Source organism: Octopus bimaculoides, chromosome 2 (genome assembly GCF_046866305.1).
Source record: "Octopus bimaculoides isolate indiv1 chromosome 2, ASM4686630v1, whole genome shotgun sequence".
In the NCBI taxonomy this organism is placed as follows: Eukaryota; Metazoa; Mollusca; class Cephalopoda; order Octopoda; family Octopodidae; genus Octopus; species Octopus bimaculoides.
This window is the reverse complement of record NC_142929.1, coordinates 52,192,303-52,206,489: the sequence shown is the minus strand read 5'-3', so window position 1 is coordinate 52,206,489 and position 14,187 is coordinate 52,192,303. Positions and strand designations below refer to the sequence as shown.

Genomic DNA, 14,187 nt, shown 5'->3' with positions numbered 1-14,187 from the left:
TTTAGATTTTGCGAATGGCTTTTAAATTATTTAATATTTTATTAAATTTTCAGTTAAATTAAGTTTTTGAAAAAATCAAACATATAAAATGAAGAATTAATATAACTGAAATAGTTTTGTATGTTTTTCTCTCCCCACCTTCAGTGGTATATTCATGTTCTTTCTTTGGAACATATATATACGTGTGTGTGTGTGTGTGTGTGTGTATGCTCCAAAGAGAGAACACAAATATGATAAAGGAATGGGATAGAGGAGAAAAACATATTTGGAATGTGTAACATATATATATATATTGTTAAATATTATTATTTTCAAAAATTATGATAGTTCTTAAAAGCCAGGAAAGCATAACCAAGTATGAATAATTAAGAATTCTATCCCAGTAACATTGGTTACATATTCCAAATTAAAATGGCTAAGTTACCTCCAAAGAACAGATACAATAATTTGTGTAGTTCATATGTTATTTCAAAACCAAATCCTTCACCAACAACTACATGCCAACGTCCCTTGAATTTTTTATCCATGGCTTCTTTAATTGATCGAGCAGCCAATTCATTATTGTCTACAAACTTCTCACAGGCAACAATGACAAGTTCCAGTGTTTCTGTTTTCATTTCCGGGACCATGTCTGAATATTTGACAAGAGCATACCCTGGGAGAGCAGCTTTCTGTTCAGCTTCCTTCTTTTCAGTTGTTTCAGCCATTTGTACTTCACATACGTATTTCAAAGTTTATTTGTCTTTCATTTCTCCAAGGCAATACTGGAAATACTTCTAAACTGCAAAGATAAAGCAGCCTTAATGGGTATGTGCCAACACCACTATTATCTTAAACAATTACATCATATATAACACTCTTCACCTCTTTCTTGCCTTTAAACCCAACCTTTAATCTGTTGTTGTTACATTCACTACTGCCACAGAGTTGTCTGTGATTAAAATGTTTGCTTTGCAATTACATGGTTTCAAATTCAGTCTCACTACATGACATCTTGGGCATGTCTTCTACCACAGTTTCAGACTGACCAAAGCCTTGTGGTTAGAATTTAGATGGCGGAGACTATATGGAATCTCATCAGAGTAAAGTTGGTTTTAAGCCAATTAGACTGATCTGTTCAGATTGGGCAATGGCCCAGTGGTTAGAGTAGTGGACTCGCAGTCATAGGATGGCAGTTTCGATTCCCAGACCAAGTGTTGTGAGTGTTTATTGAGCGAAAACATCTAAAGCTGCACAAGGCTCCGGTAGGGAGTGGTGGAGAACCCTGCTGTACTCTTTCACCACAACTTTCTAAGGCGCAGGAGTGGCTGTGTGGTAAGTAGTTTGCTTACCAACCACATGGTTCCGGGTTCATTCCCACTGCATAGCACCTTGCACACATGTCTTCTACTATAGCCTCGGGCCGACCAAAGCCTTGTGAGTGGATTTGGTGGACGGAAACTGAAAGGAGCCTGTCGTATATATGTATATATATATATATATATATATATATATATATATGTATGTGTGTGTATATGTTTGTGTGTCTGTGTTTGTCTCCCCAACATCGCTTGACAACTGATGCTGGTGTGTTTACATCCCCGTAACTTAGCGGTTTGGCAAAAGAGACCAATAGAATAAGTAGTAGGCTTACAAAGAATAAGTCCAGGGGTCGATTTGCTCGACTAAAGGTGGTGCTCCAGCATGGCCTCAGTCAAATGACTGAAACAAGTAAAAGAGTAAGTTATGAACTTTTTCAGCTCCCACCGGCTTGGATACAGACTGGTGGTGGTGTGGGCGGGGGGGGGGGGGGGTAGAAGATAACTCATGTCAGCGCCTGAACTCACTACACAGTAATGTAAATATGTTGAAATGAAAGCATGGAAATTCGTCCTAACAAAGCTTTATTCTGTAGTGATGTACAAAATGTGCAAATATTGTGAGAAATGTTCTAGCTCCATATTTTGATGGAGATTTGATTTCTGATATAGGAGATAGAAAATTTAGCCTGTTATTAGATGAATCCAATGATATATCAATAAACAAGTTGTTAGGAATTGCTATCATATATAATAGTGACACTCACAAAAAAGTGGTACATACATATCTCAGTATGGTATCTTTAGAAACATGTGATGCAGATGGCATTATAGATACCTTAAAAATTGAATTAGTGAAAAAGAAATTAGATATAAATAATTTACTGGCTATAGGAACTGACAATGCTAGAGTAATGATAGGAGTCAACAATAGTGTTTTCCAGAAATTAAAAGAAGTTCCATCATTATCTTTATTTAGATGTGTATGCTAGCCCATGAATTTAGAATTTTTAGTATCCGAAACCTATAAATGGTCCTCTCATTCTTCAACAAGACAAAGTGCCTACAAGCAACTTTACCTTGCTATCAATGATAAAGAGCCTTTGAAGATCGTGAATTCTTGCACAACTAGGTGGCTGTCAATAGAACCAGCAGTAAATAGAATTTTATGCCAATGGTTTGAATTGCAAACTCACTTCCAAACTACAACTACAAAAGAAAAGTGCTTTACAGTACAAACGTTACATGAAATGTCTTGTGATTCTAGGAATGAACTTTACCTTTTATTTTTGCATCCAATTTTAAAACATGCTCAGGAAGTGAATAAACTGTTTGAATCAAACACTGTCGACAAAACAAAATTACTTGAAGATCTTTCAAATTTGATCAAATCTGTTGCTAATATGATAGTGTTGCCAACATGTAGAATTTATCCTCTTGGTCCGGATGCTTCTATTGAAAAATTTCTGGATCCTAAACCAAATTTAGGCAATAGGTTTGAGAGAAAGATAGCAGAAATGATTATCAAGAAAACTGTAACAGCCACCGAAGAAAATAATATTCGCAAAAGAGCACAACAATATTTACTCTGCCTTTATAAAGAGCTCAAGCACCGTTTGCCAGGAAATATTAATATACTGAGGAATCTCAAATGTTTTTCAGTAGAGAATATTTTGCAGCATTTCAAACAGCCAATTTTACCTGTCTTAGAAGCAATACATTTAAATGAAGAAAAAATTGCTTCAATTGAAATTCAGTTTAGTTTAGTAGCATTCATTTAGTTAAATGGACAGATACATCTAATGCTGAGGCATTCTGGCTGGAAGTCTTGGAATATAAAGATGCTACTGGAGGAAATCCTTTTAGAGATGCTGCAAATTTTGCCATTAATCTATTGACATTGCCAAACTCAAATGCAGAAGTTGCAACAGTTATTCAGTAGTATGGGTGTAATTAAATCAAACTTGAAAAACAAAATGCATCTACCTATGCTCAGATCAATACTGTCTATAAAATATGGCCTGAGAAAATATGGCAAATGTTGCAAAAACTTCGATATTCCAAGACACATAATTAACATGATTGGGACCTTGAATGTATACAGAAGTCAAGATTTAGGCACTGCAGCTGAAAGTGATCAAATCAGTGAAATCCAAGAAATTATTTCTCAATGCTGAATATAATTAAAGAAAGTAAATAAAAATTAAGCTTTTTGATATAATTAGTCTAGCATTTTTTTGTCATATTTAGCATGTTTTAGTATTTGTTTACTATTTTTTCAATTGAAATTTAGGTTGGCAACACTGTTCAGATGTTTTCACTAGCATTATATTTTTATATGAAAAAGACTTTCAAATTTATTGTTATATTTTAGATGGTAATTTTTTTTTCCCCCAATAACAAACACACACTGTACATTCGTTTCTCACTTCAGCTTTATTATTATTCTTATTTTAGTGTCCTTTGTCTGAAATGGTCTAAACAGAACAAGGGGAGACATGTGGAATGGAGATTCACTGAAGAGGTCACAAGATGTGTGACAAAAGATTTCAGACAAAGGCCACTCAAATAAGAATAATAATAAAGCTGAAGTGAAGAACAAATATATAGTGCTTGTGTTTATTTGGCAAAAAAAAAAAAATGACCGTCTTGAAATGTAACAATGTCTGTTTCAACATACGACTTCACATCAAAAATATTGCAAAATAAATACATAAATGTAACTTCTAAATTTAAAAAAACTGATACCACTCAGCTGTAAATAGATCACAGTTCATTGTTATAGTTTGTTTGGGAACTGTATATTTGGCAAGTATTTAATTAGCTTTCTATGTATGCCAACCTCAAATCATTCCATGGACTTGAAGCAGGTAAGGGGAAACTACTGCTGTGTAACATGTTTTGAATCACGACAGAGAAAATGTTCCAAATAATATTCCAACATACCATAAGATTATGTTACTATATTTTCTTCTCTGTTATAATGGTATATAATCTTCGTTAGTAATTAAAATATAATTTGTCTTTTGGGATGTTTGTTTTTGAACAATTTCCAACAAAATTGAAGAATCAAATTGCAATCACTTCAACTTTTAATCAGATGATTCTTATAATGAAGTATGTTGTTGTTGTAATTGTTATGTAGCTCCAGATGAGCTCTGAAAAAGCAATAACTTTGTACATAAGTTGTCAGAACAATGACATGGTACAAGCCACAAATCCTTCTTTGTTATATTATCTCTGTCTAACCGAGTAGCATAATGCACAATCCAACATGTAGTGATAAATCACATGGGGTGTAATTTATTAATCTGGATGTATTGCACAGTCTGCACTGTCAAGTCTACTGCTGCATATCTGCAGATTCTGGTGCTGGCTAAAAGTGGCCAAATTGATCTCAGTCAGAATGCAACAGTTGCTGGCCCTGTGCACTTATTGTTAGTACGGTGAATCACAGCACAGTATTTGGGACCTGTGGTGATAGTCAAGTTGCAGCTAATTCTGTGTATATGTGTTGTTTTTTTCCCCATTATTGTCTGGGCTAAGTGGTAGAGATTATGTTTTGTAGTAGTGTTCTGTGATATTGCACCTGTTTAGGTGTTTGGAAGATTCATATACTGTCAGGAACTATGAGGACTGAAGATTTATTTGGCAACAAACTGTGTCCTTAGTATATCTATATGTACTTTAATTTTCAGCAATTTTGTTTTGTTGTGTAGGTTGTCCATGTGTGTGGTCCATTATAATGTAATGAGCTCATTGTATACAGTGCTCAGGTACACTACAACTCATCAGAAAGGGTAGCTAAAAACATATATACAGTACATAGAATAAAGCATATCATGAAGTGTAGTGCATTGTTTTGTGTTCTATTTAAAGCATGGTAATTTGATGTGGAGAGATCGAGGGCTTATGTATGCCTGACATAGTCAGGTAGATTTAATATATTGTTTTTATATCATTGTTGTTGTTTCTTTCTGTTGACCAAATGTGATAACTGTAAGTGCTCTAAATATCTTTGTACCTTGTTTTGTTATCTTTACCTCTTCTTTTTGCATGAATATTGTAACTCTTAGTAGTTTAGTTTTCTATGTGTAGTGTGATTATGTTGTTGTGTGTGATGTTTGGTCGTATTGTATATTTTCAAGCGTTGCTGGTAAGAAAGGGAAAGACAGATTCTTTTAGATTCTAGTTGTTTTTGAATCAACAGCTGATTTAGATTTTATTTCTTTTCAGTAAACTAAAATTCAATAAATTTGTGTTTTATTTTAACCTCTTCATTACCATATTTCTATTGAGATACACAACCTTAGTTTCAATCAATTTGGAAAATAATGAAGAATTTAGTAAAATAACTTGTTATTAAATTAGTGATTGGAACATAAATTAACATGTAATTTTGATGAAAGGCTTGAATTTAGATCGCTTTAAAACAGAAAGTTTGTATTATAAAACTGGGAACAGTCTCATGTAGATTGATATCAAAGGATTAAATAGAATGGGGATTTTTTATGTAGTTATACAAAGCAAAAGTGAAAGTTAATAAAAATAGGGTGGTCAGTAAGAATCCAACCTATATCTCTGAGAACAAAGATTCTAAGCATATTGAGTAGATAGATTTAAGGGTACTAGTATAGCAGTGTTGTAAGAGAGCTTATAGTACAATGTTCAATAAGTTTAAGGTAGAGGAGCACTGATCACATATTTGATTAATAAAAAAGTGGGTCTAATTATTTCCAATGATATCAACAAGTGAAATTCACTAGGGATAAACATATTAGGGAAATTATTAAAGGTTAGCTAACAATATGGCATTTATTATTTATGCACAATGACTTGACTGAAGCAGTTGCAAATGGGAATAACAAACACAATATCAAATTACACTACTGCTCACTGAGCTGATGAGAAAGGTGTACCAGTGAATAAGGGAACATTATTTGACTGATAGACAGGATGGACATGGCTGGAACTACTTTGCCTTGTGTTCTTAATTTCATTAATTATAAAACTGGTAGAGAATACATGTGGTATACATTCTCCATTAATTATGCAGTGCATCAGAGAATACTCATGTCCACCCCAAAATGTTTTGAAGCAACCCAAAACATTCATGGCGTAATCACAGGTGATTTTGAAACTGAGGTGCTGGATCAGCTAACTTCATAAGCATCACCTGATACAGCAGGGAGACAAAACATCAGTGATGTCCAGCACTCACCAAATATCTCAATTGTTGGTTGTGGGTTGAAAAATGTAATTCACAGACAAATTACAGCACTTCAAGTATTTTATTCCATTCAGCTATGAACTCAGTAACTTGCATTTTAATGAGCTTAGTCAAAAAGAGAGTAGAAAACATATTTCAGTTGCAAATTGTCCGAAACTTTCTCAGTTGATTTACTCTGCTCTATAACTAACAATCCAAGTCCTTTTTCACATTTGTTGATGAGCTTCACCCATCTCCCAACTGGAGCAAGTCCATGCTGCAAAGGAGAGGATGTTGCCCATCAAAAATGAGCAAGTATGACTGGAAGAAAGGAGACAAATGAAAAGTAAATAAGGGCATATATGTAAACTCAGACCCCAGATCTTAGGTTCGTTCATTGCAATTGACTCAAGGTTAAACAACATCAATAAAAGCAATACAACACCCACTTTGAGTTATTAGTTTTTAAACATCGAGAGACTATGGGGGTCCACCAGATTAAAGTAGTAATCAAAGTGGCCCGTAGGTAAGAAATGGTTGAGAACTATTGATAGGTGCAGGCATGGCTGTGTGGTAAGAAGCTTGCTTCCCAACCACGTGGTTTTGGGTTCAGTTCCACTGTATGGCACCTTGGGTATGTGTCTTCTACTATAGCCTTAGGCTGACCAAAGCCTTGTGAGTGGATTTGGTAGACGGAAACTGAAAGAAGCCTGTCATATATTTATCTATCTATATATGTGTGTGTGTTTGTCTTTTACTTGTTTCAGTCATTAGACTGTGGCCATGGTGGAGCACTGCCTTGAAGAATTTATAGTTGAATGAATTGATTCCAGTATTTTTTTTTGTTAAGTACTTATTCTATTGACCCCTTTTGCTGAACTGCTAGGCTATGGAGATGTAAGCACAACACTAATTGTCAAGCGACGATGGAGAACATCTTCAGACACAAACACACACACACATACACATGTGACAACTATGTGGTGTGGGTGGGAAGCAAACTTCTTACCACACAGCCATGTCTGTGCCTGATAAATTCTGACATGTTCTACCTCAAGATATGATATAATAACCAGTTGGGGTTGTTGGATTAAATTCTTATTTATTAACCAATGACACTTTTCAGTGCCAATGAAATTACAAAACAAGCACAATTTCTAATTTTAATTAGCAATTTCAGATATAGAGGCCACCCTAAAATTTGAATTACTACTTCAGGTAAGTGAGAGTACAAGATTTATTTCTGTCTTATTACATATAGGCTATAAGCCAGTGAGCTGTCAGAATGATGAGCATGCTGGACAAAATGTCACTAAGCATCTTGTCTTGCAAAAGTGCCACTAAGCATTTTGTCTCTCTTTATGTTCTGAGTTCAAATTTTGCCAAGGTTGACATAGTCTTTTATCCTTTTGGAATCGGTCGAATAAGTCTTTTTCCTTTCTTCCTTTTTTTCTTCTTTGCTTTCTTCGCTTGTGTTTTTGTTTTCTTCGGTTTTAGAATTGTATTTTAATGTGGTTTTGTATTATATATACGTACGTGTTATATATGTATATAGGCGCAGGAATGGCTGTGTGGTAAGTAGCTTGCTTACCAACCACATGGTTCTGGGTTCAGTCCCACTGCGTGGCACCTTGGGCAAGTGTCTTCTACTATAGCCCCAGGCCGACCAAAGCCTTGTGAGTGGATTTGGTAGACGGAAACTGAAAGAAGCCCGCCGTATATATGTGTATATATATATGTGTGTGTGAGTGTGTGTGTGTGTGTGTTTGTGTTTGTCCCCCAACATCACTTGACAACCTATGCTGGAGTGTTTACGTCTCCGTAACCTAGCGGTTCGGCAAAACAGACCGATAGAATATGTACTAGGCTTACAAAGAATAAGTCCTGGGATCGATTTGCTCGACTAAAGGCGGTGCTCCAGCATGGCCACAGTCAAATGACTGAAACCAGTAAAAGAGAGTAAAAGAGAGATGTAAATATCAAATTATCTAGATTATATCAGATTAGTATTTTCAATAAAGACAATAAAGATTTTCGTTAACAAAAAAAAAAAAATCGAAGAAAAAAAACCTACACTGGTATGGCAAAATGAAACTACAAAAATAAGTACCAGTTGAGCCTGGGGTCGATATAAGCGACGAGTCTCCTACCCCCACAAAAATTCCAGGCCTTGTGCCTATACTACAAAGAACTATTACATATAGACAGAATACAAATACAGATAAAGCTAATTTCGCATTGAAAACTTCAATACTTAATGGCATTTTCACATTCACCAGAGAACAAAAAATTAAAAAAAACGGCAACATTTAGCTTTCACCCCTTTAGTGATGAATGAAAGAAAGCTGGTAGAGCAGTGTTATATGGGGGAAGGGAAAAAGACAAGTTGGGTAGTTATTCCTTTTTGTTTTGTTTTATTTCATTTTTTTTTTTTTTACCTTCGTGTTTTTGACATTCCTTTCTTCCTTACAACGGGCATTACGATTCTGAATTTTTTTAAATTTAGGTTTTTTACCTACATCTTTCTTTGTCCTACAGTCCCGTTCTTGGTACGACTAAAGCAGAGTGGTCCCGAACGCGCGACCGCGCTAGCTAGTCGTGAGTGGTCGATCCTAACCCTAACCCTAACCCTAAACACATGTATTTATTTGCGCACGCGCACTTTTTGTAGGATCGACCACGCACGACTAGCTAGCGCGGACGCGCGACTGCGCGTTCGGGACCACTCTGCTTTAGTAGTCCCCGTTCTTTTTTTATTTCCGACAAAAGTAGTGATAACTGTTCCAAAAGTCCGCCATCAACAGTTGTGAAAATAAAAAAAAATTTTTTGGCAATCCCTGTCTCTCAGCTATCGAATGCTTGTTTGTTTCTTGTCAGCATTATTCTAAGGTCACCATAAGAATTAATGAAATTGCTGAACGAACCTTACTAACATTGATCAGGACGTAACAACCTATTGTTTTTTTTTTTATTTAGCCTTCAAATGTGGAGCTGTTACGTAGTCGCTCCACTCGCAAGAAGTAACAGCCAAATCCATCTCAAATCACATCCTGCTGTCTCTAAAAGGCATACATTGAATAATGTGGTCTGAGATAAACTATACCTGAAAAGAAGGGATCACAATGGCCAGAATACTTTTGACTGTGGGTTCGCTTAATCATGACCGATCTGGCACTAAACAACAATTCAATAATAGACAGTTATCTCTGTAAATACACAATGTGAGTGGATTTTTTTAAAGAGCCCCTAAGACCTGCAAGTTTTTGAAACACACACACTTGTTTCATTTCTGAACGAGTAGTACTTACCAAATAAAAGACATAAGACCTGCCATTACAGTTGGATTTTTCAATCTGTAGCGTTTATAGAATTGCAACGCATGTTAAAACGCAAGAATCATCGAACACCGACAATATTTATATATTTGTAGTTTTGAAGTGCTAACGGAGATTTGATGTAACTTATCAAGATTGCGTGCTAAAAAGAAATTGTTCTTAGGTTAATTCACGACTGAAAATTATGGTCTTTTGAACAATGAAACAATGATTTAAATCAGAACCTTTTTATCTATTTATTTTTTCTTTACAGAAATGTTTTTTTTTTTCTTTTTTGGTCGAATAAATCACGACCTTTATTTACCTTTTAAATGCTTCTGGGGGGGGGGGGGGGGGGGGCAACGCAGTTTTTCCGATTTTGTTTCCTCATAGATTTCAGAAAAATAGTTCTTTTTATAAAGAAATGGTAAATTTTAGTGGTAAAAATTTACCAAAGAAATTTTCCGCATACAACTCTCAGATGATGCAGAGTACGATTATACCGGAATTTGTTGCGGAAAAAAAAAAAAGGATAAATTTTGATCCTTTCACCCGCACGATTTTCACTAAAAAAAAAAAAAAATACTCGGATTTTTTGCATGGAATCAAGTACCCTGACCTCCTAATATGCTGTAAACCCCTTATTTTTTTCGGAAAAAAGGTGGAGTGGAAAACCGCCCCACCCCATCCCGGAAACATTGGAAATTTTTCTTTTTTTTTCGTTGAATGAATTCCGGTGACCTTTTAATATGCTGCAAAAGCCTTTTTTGGGTTCAGAAAACAGTGTGGGGTGGAGTGAAACCCTCGGAAATTTCACCCCCACCCCCATTTTCAAATAGTTTTTGCTATTTCTTTCTTTACCCATAATTTTAGATAACATTTTGCAGAAATACGTTTTCGAGAGAGTGTGGATTACATTGGATCGAAAATTCAAAGAAGTTTGAAATGAATAAGTGAAAATGCGGAAGTTATAGAAGTTAGTGGTAACGAAGTGTGTGAAGAGACAACAAACGATAAATTCATCTAAAAAAAAACACGTTAGAGTTTTTGCATGTATGTGTGAAACGAAGTAAAAGTATAATATTAAAACAAAAATATTTTTTCCTCCCTCTTAAAATCGTTGGATGTCTATCTATATATATAAAAATGAGAATGTGTGTCTGTCTGTCTGTCTGTGTGAATCCCTAAAACTCGAGAACTACGCAACCAATTTCATTCAAATTTTACAGATGCCTTACTTAGGGTTCCAGTTGTGTTTTAGTCAAAAAATTTTTTTAACTTCTTGCAGAGTTCGAGCCCACGGCAACATAATATCTCCTCCACTATTTAAGTATTACGTGTCAAAAGTGAAACAAAAACACTCATGTCAAATACTTTCACTTTAAAATTGAAACTATTCCACTAACTGAAACAATTCACATTTCGATACTGTAATGACAGATACTTTCAGAGAGAGAGAAAGAGAGAAAAAGAGAAAGAAAGAGAGAGAAAGAGAAAGAAAGAGAGTGAGAGATGTATATGTATACATATAGATGTATAGGTACACGTTATTCTACTAACTGAAACAATCACATTTCGATACTGTAATGACAGATACTTTCAGAGAGAGAGAAAGAGAGAGAGAGAGAGAAAGAGAGAGAGAGAGAAAGAGAGAGAGAGATGTATATGTATACATATAGATGTATATGTACACGTATATGTATAGATATATATATATATAGATATAGATCTATATGCATACATGTATATGTATACATATGTGTAGATGTGTATATATATATATATATAGATGTACATGTAATATGTACACATATATACTTATATATACATGCATACAGATATCTATACATATATACACCCATCACACACATACACATGCACACACATTAGTCATTTGTTTTCTTATCCAAAACTACGTCAAAAGTACTGAATGGATCTTTATGAAATTTGGAAATTATATTCTATGCATAACGGCCATAACTCCCATGAAAATTCATATATTTTTGATGTTGATGAAATTTTAACCTGAACATAACAGATGAGCATTATTTGTAATTCAACGGTACAACAGTGTAAGACTACCCTTTCAGATATACTTACATTGTGATTTCTGCAACGTGGTGCATAAATTGTCAAGTAAATGAGACGCATCTTTGCCTCCACTGATTCACTTACAAAGTGTTGAGTAAAATTATTTCGTTGCAGACCTCCTTTGAGTCTTTTTATTATCCCTGCGACACACATAGTCCCCAGTTGGTAACATTGATTTCAAGGCCTTCCCAGATGAGAGACTGGTTGTTCTAAGACATTTATCGATTGTAAATTTTGTCTGCAATTTGGAAATTATATTCTATGCATAACGGCCATAACTCCCATGAAAATTCATATATTTTTGATGATGATGAAATTTTAACCCGAACATAACAGATGAGCACTGTCTGTAGCTGGTCTTCTCTTGGAAGAGCCCTGCTTCTCACATGGACAACTGTATGTTGGCTGCTCAAGAGTGGGCAGCAAAAAAATCCTATTTGCATATGCTCCACAAGGGAAAACAAGGAACATTGTTTACAACGAGGTGTTATAATCACAACAACAAGAAAGTATGTACATGATCATCTTCTTTTACGAAACTTCATTGACTTTCATATATTTATATTGATATACATATATATATACGTGTGTTTGGGTGCGTGTGTGTGTGTGTGTATATATATATATATCTCTATATATAAAGATGAGAATGTGTGTCTGTCTGTCTGTGTGTCTGTGTGAATCCCTAAAACTCGAGAACTACACAACTCTCTTTTACAAACCCAGTGAAAATACATATATTTCATATGTCAAAGAAATTCAAGCAATACATATAACACCAAAGTTAAAAACATTCCCAACAATTCCACAATCCCCAACCTCCAGAGCTATTGAAGAAACTGTTATCATCAACTGACCAAGATTCCTAACATTTGCAAAACAAAATTAGACAATACGATGCTGTACTACAGATGACATCATTTGGAACCACAAGAGATTTAACTGAGGCAGCATTCATCCAAACTTTCAAGATCCAACCTCAGATTTATCATCGCATTGTCTCTCTGCTACCTCTGTCAAATGAATCACCAAAATTGGTCTTTCATTGTTTATAATCTGTACCTGTTTGTTTCGTTACGAAATAAAATACACAAAACGTGTTTCTGAATTACGTGTACTTACTTTATATACATATGAGTTGAAAACTTTCTTCTAGCATTCCACTTAATATCTATGTTCCATGCTGGCATGGATTGGAGAGTTATTAATGTAGAAATATGGTATCGTAGCTACTAACAGTTGAGGGTTGCGTAGTCTAGACGGCGTTTTTAGATTTCATTATTCTCTTTAACCCGGGCAAAGCCGGGTATTTCTGCTAGTAATATATATAATAATCCTAGATTGCAGAATAGATTTGAAAAACTGAAGCATTTTCCTTTTGCAATTTTTGACGACGAAATGAGTTTCATTTTTGTGTGGGGAGAGAGAAAGAAAGAAAGAGAGAAAGTGAGTGAGTGGGTGACGAAGTTTATCTAAACTTTGAATGGTGTAACAATATATCATAATTATATATATCATTATATATCATCATCATCATCTGGCATGGGTTGGACGGTTTGACTGAGGACTGGCAAGCCAGGAGGCTGCAATGAGGCTCCAGTCTGTTCTGGTAAGGTTTCTACAGCTGGATGCCCTTCCTAACGCCAACCACTCCGCAAGTGTAGTGGGTGCTTTTCAAGTGCCACTGGCAAAGGGGCCAGTCAAATGGCACTGGTATCAATCACACTCAAATAGTGCTTTTTACGTGCCGGCGGCACTGACATCAGCCGGTCCCCCCTTTTTCACAATAAAAAATAAGGGGTTTGTAGCATGTTGGGAGGTCAGGGTACTTGATTCCACGCAAAAAATCTGAGCTGTTTAAAAATTTTTTTTTTTTTAGTGAAAATCGTGCAGGATCAAATAATACCAAAAATAGTTGGCGTGTACACTTCTCATACATATATCTACAAAATACAATCATAATCTACACCATCTGAAAAGTATTTATAGAAAATTTCATGAAGAAATATCAAATTTTCTGAAAGTTATGAGGAAACACGGTCGATGGAAACTGCAGCATTGTTCATCAGAAAATGACAGAAATACATGTTTATAAAGAAGAGTTATTTGCTTCATATACCTTGCATGCTGATTATGCCCATAAGAAAGGAACAAATCTGGCTGTAGGTCATAAAACCCGGGCAATGCTTGGGTGCACTGCTAGTGTGTGTATGTCTGTATATAGAGAGTTAAGGAATGGAGTAGATAAGATCCGGAAACATATGTAGCCTGGATC

At 35.2% G+C, this 14,187-nt stretch overlaps 1 pseudogene across 2 annotated transcripts; it reads right to left on the bottom strand.

The window, feature by feature from the left end:
* LOC106867403 (dynein axonemal light chain 4 pseudogene) lies at positions 1-9,961 on the bottom strand (annotated as a pseudogene). 2 transcript variants are annotated; one of them, XR_016238973.1, is made up of 3 exons: positions 9,816-9,952; positions 2,579-2,771; positions 1-781 (listed from the first exon to the last, which is right to left on the bottom strand). The product of XR_016238973.1 is annotated as a dynein axonemal light chain 4 pseudogene, transcript variant X2 (transcript). The 2 variants fall into 2 exon arrangements; XR_016238971.1 differs by lacking the exon at positions 2,579-2,771 and having other exon boundaries at positions 9,816-9,961.
* Between the last annotated feature and the right edge of the window lie 4,226 nt (positions 9,962-14,187).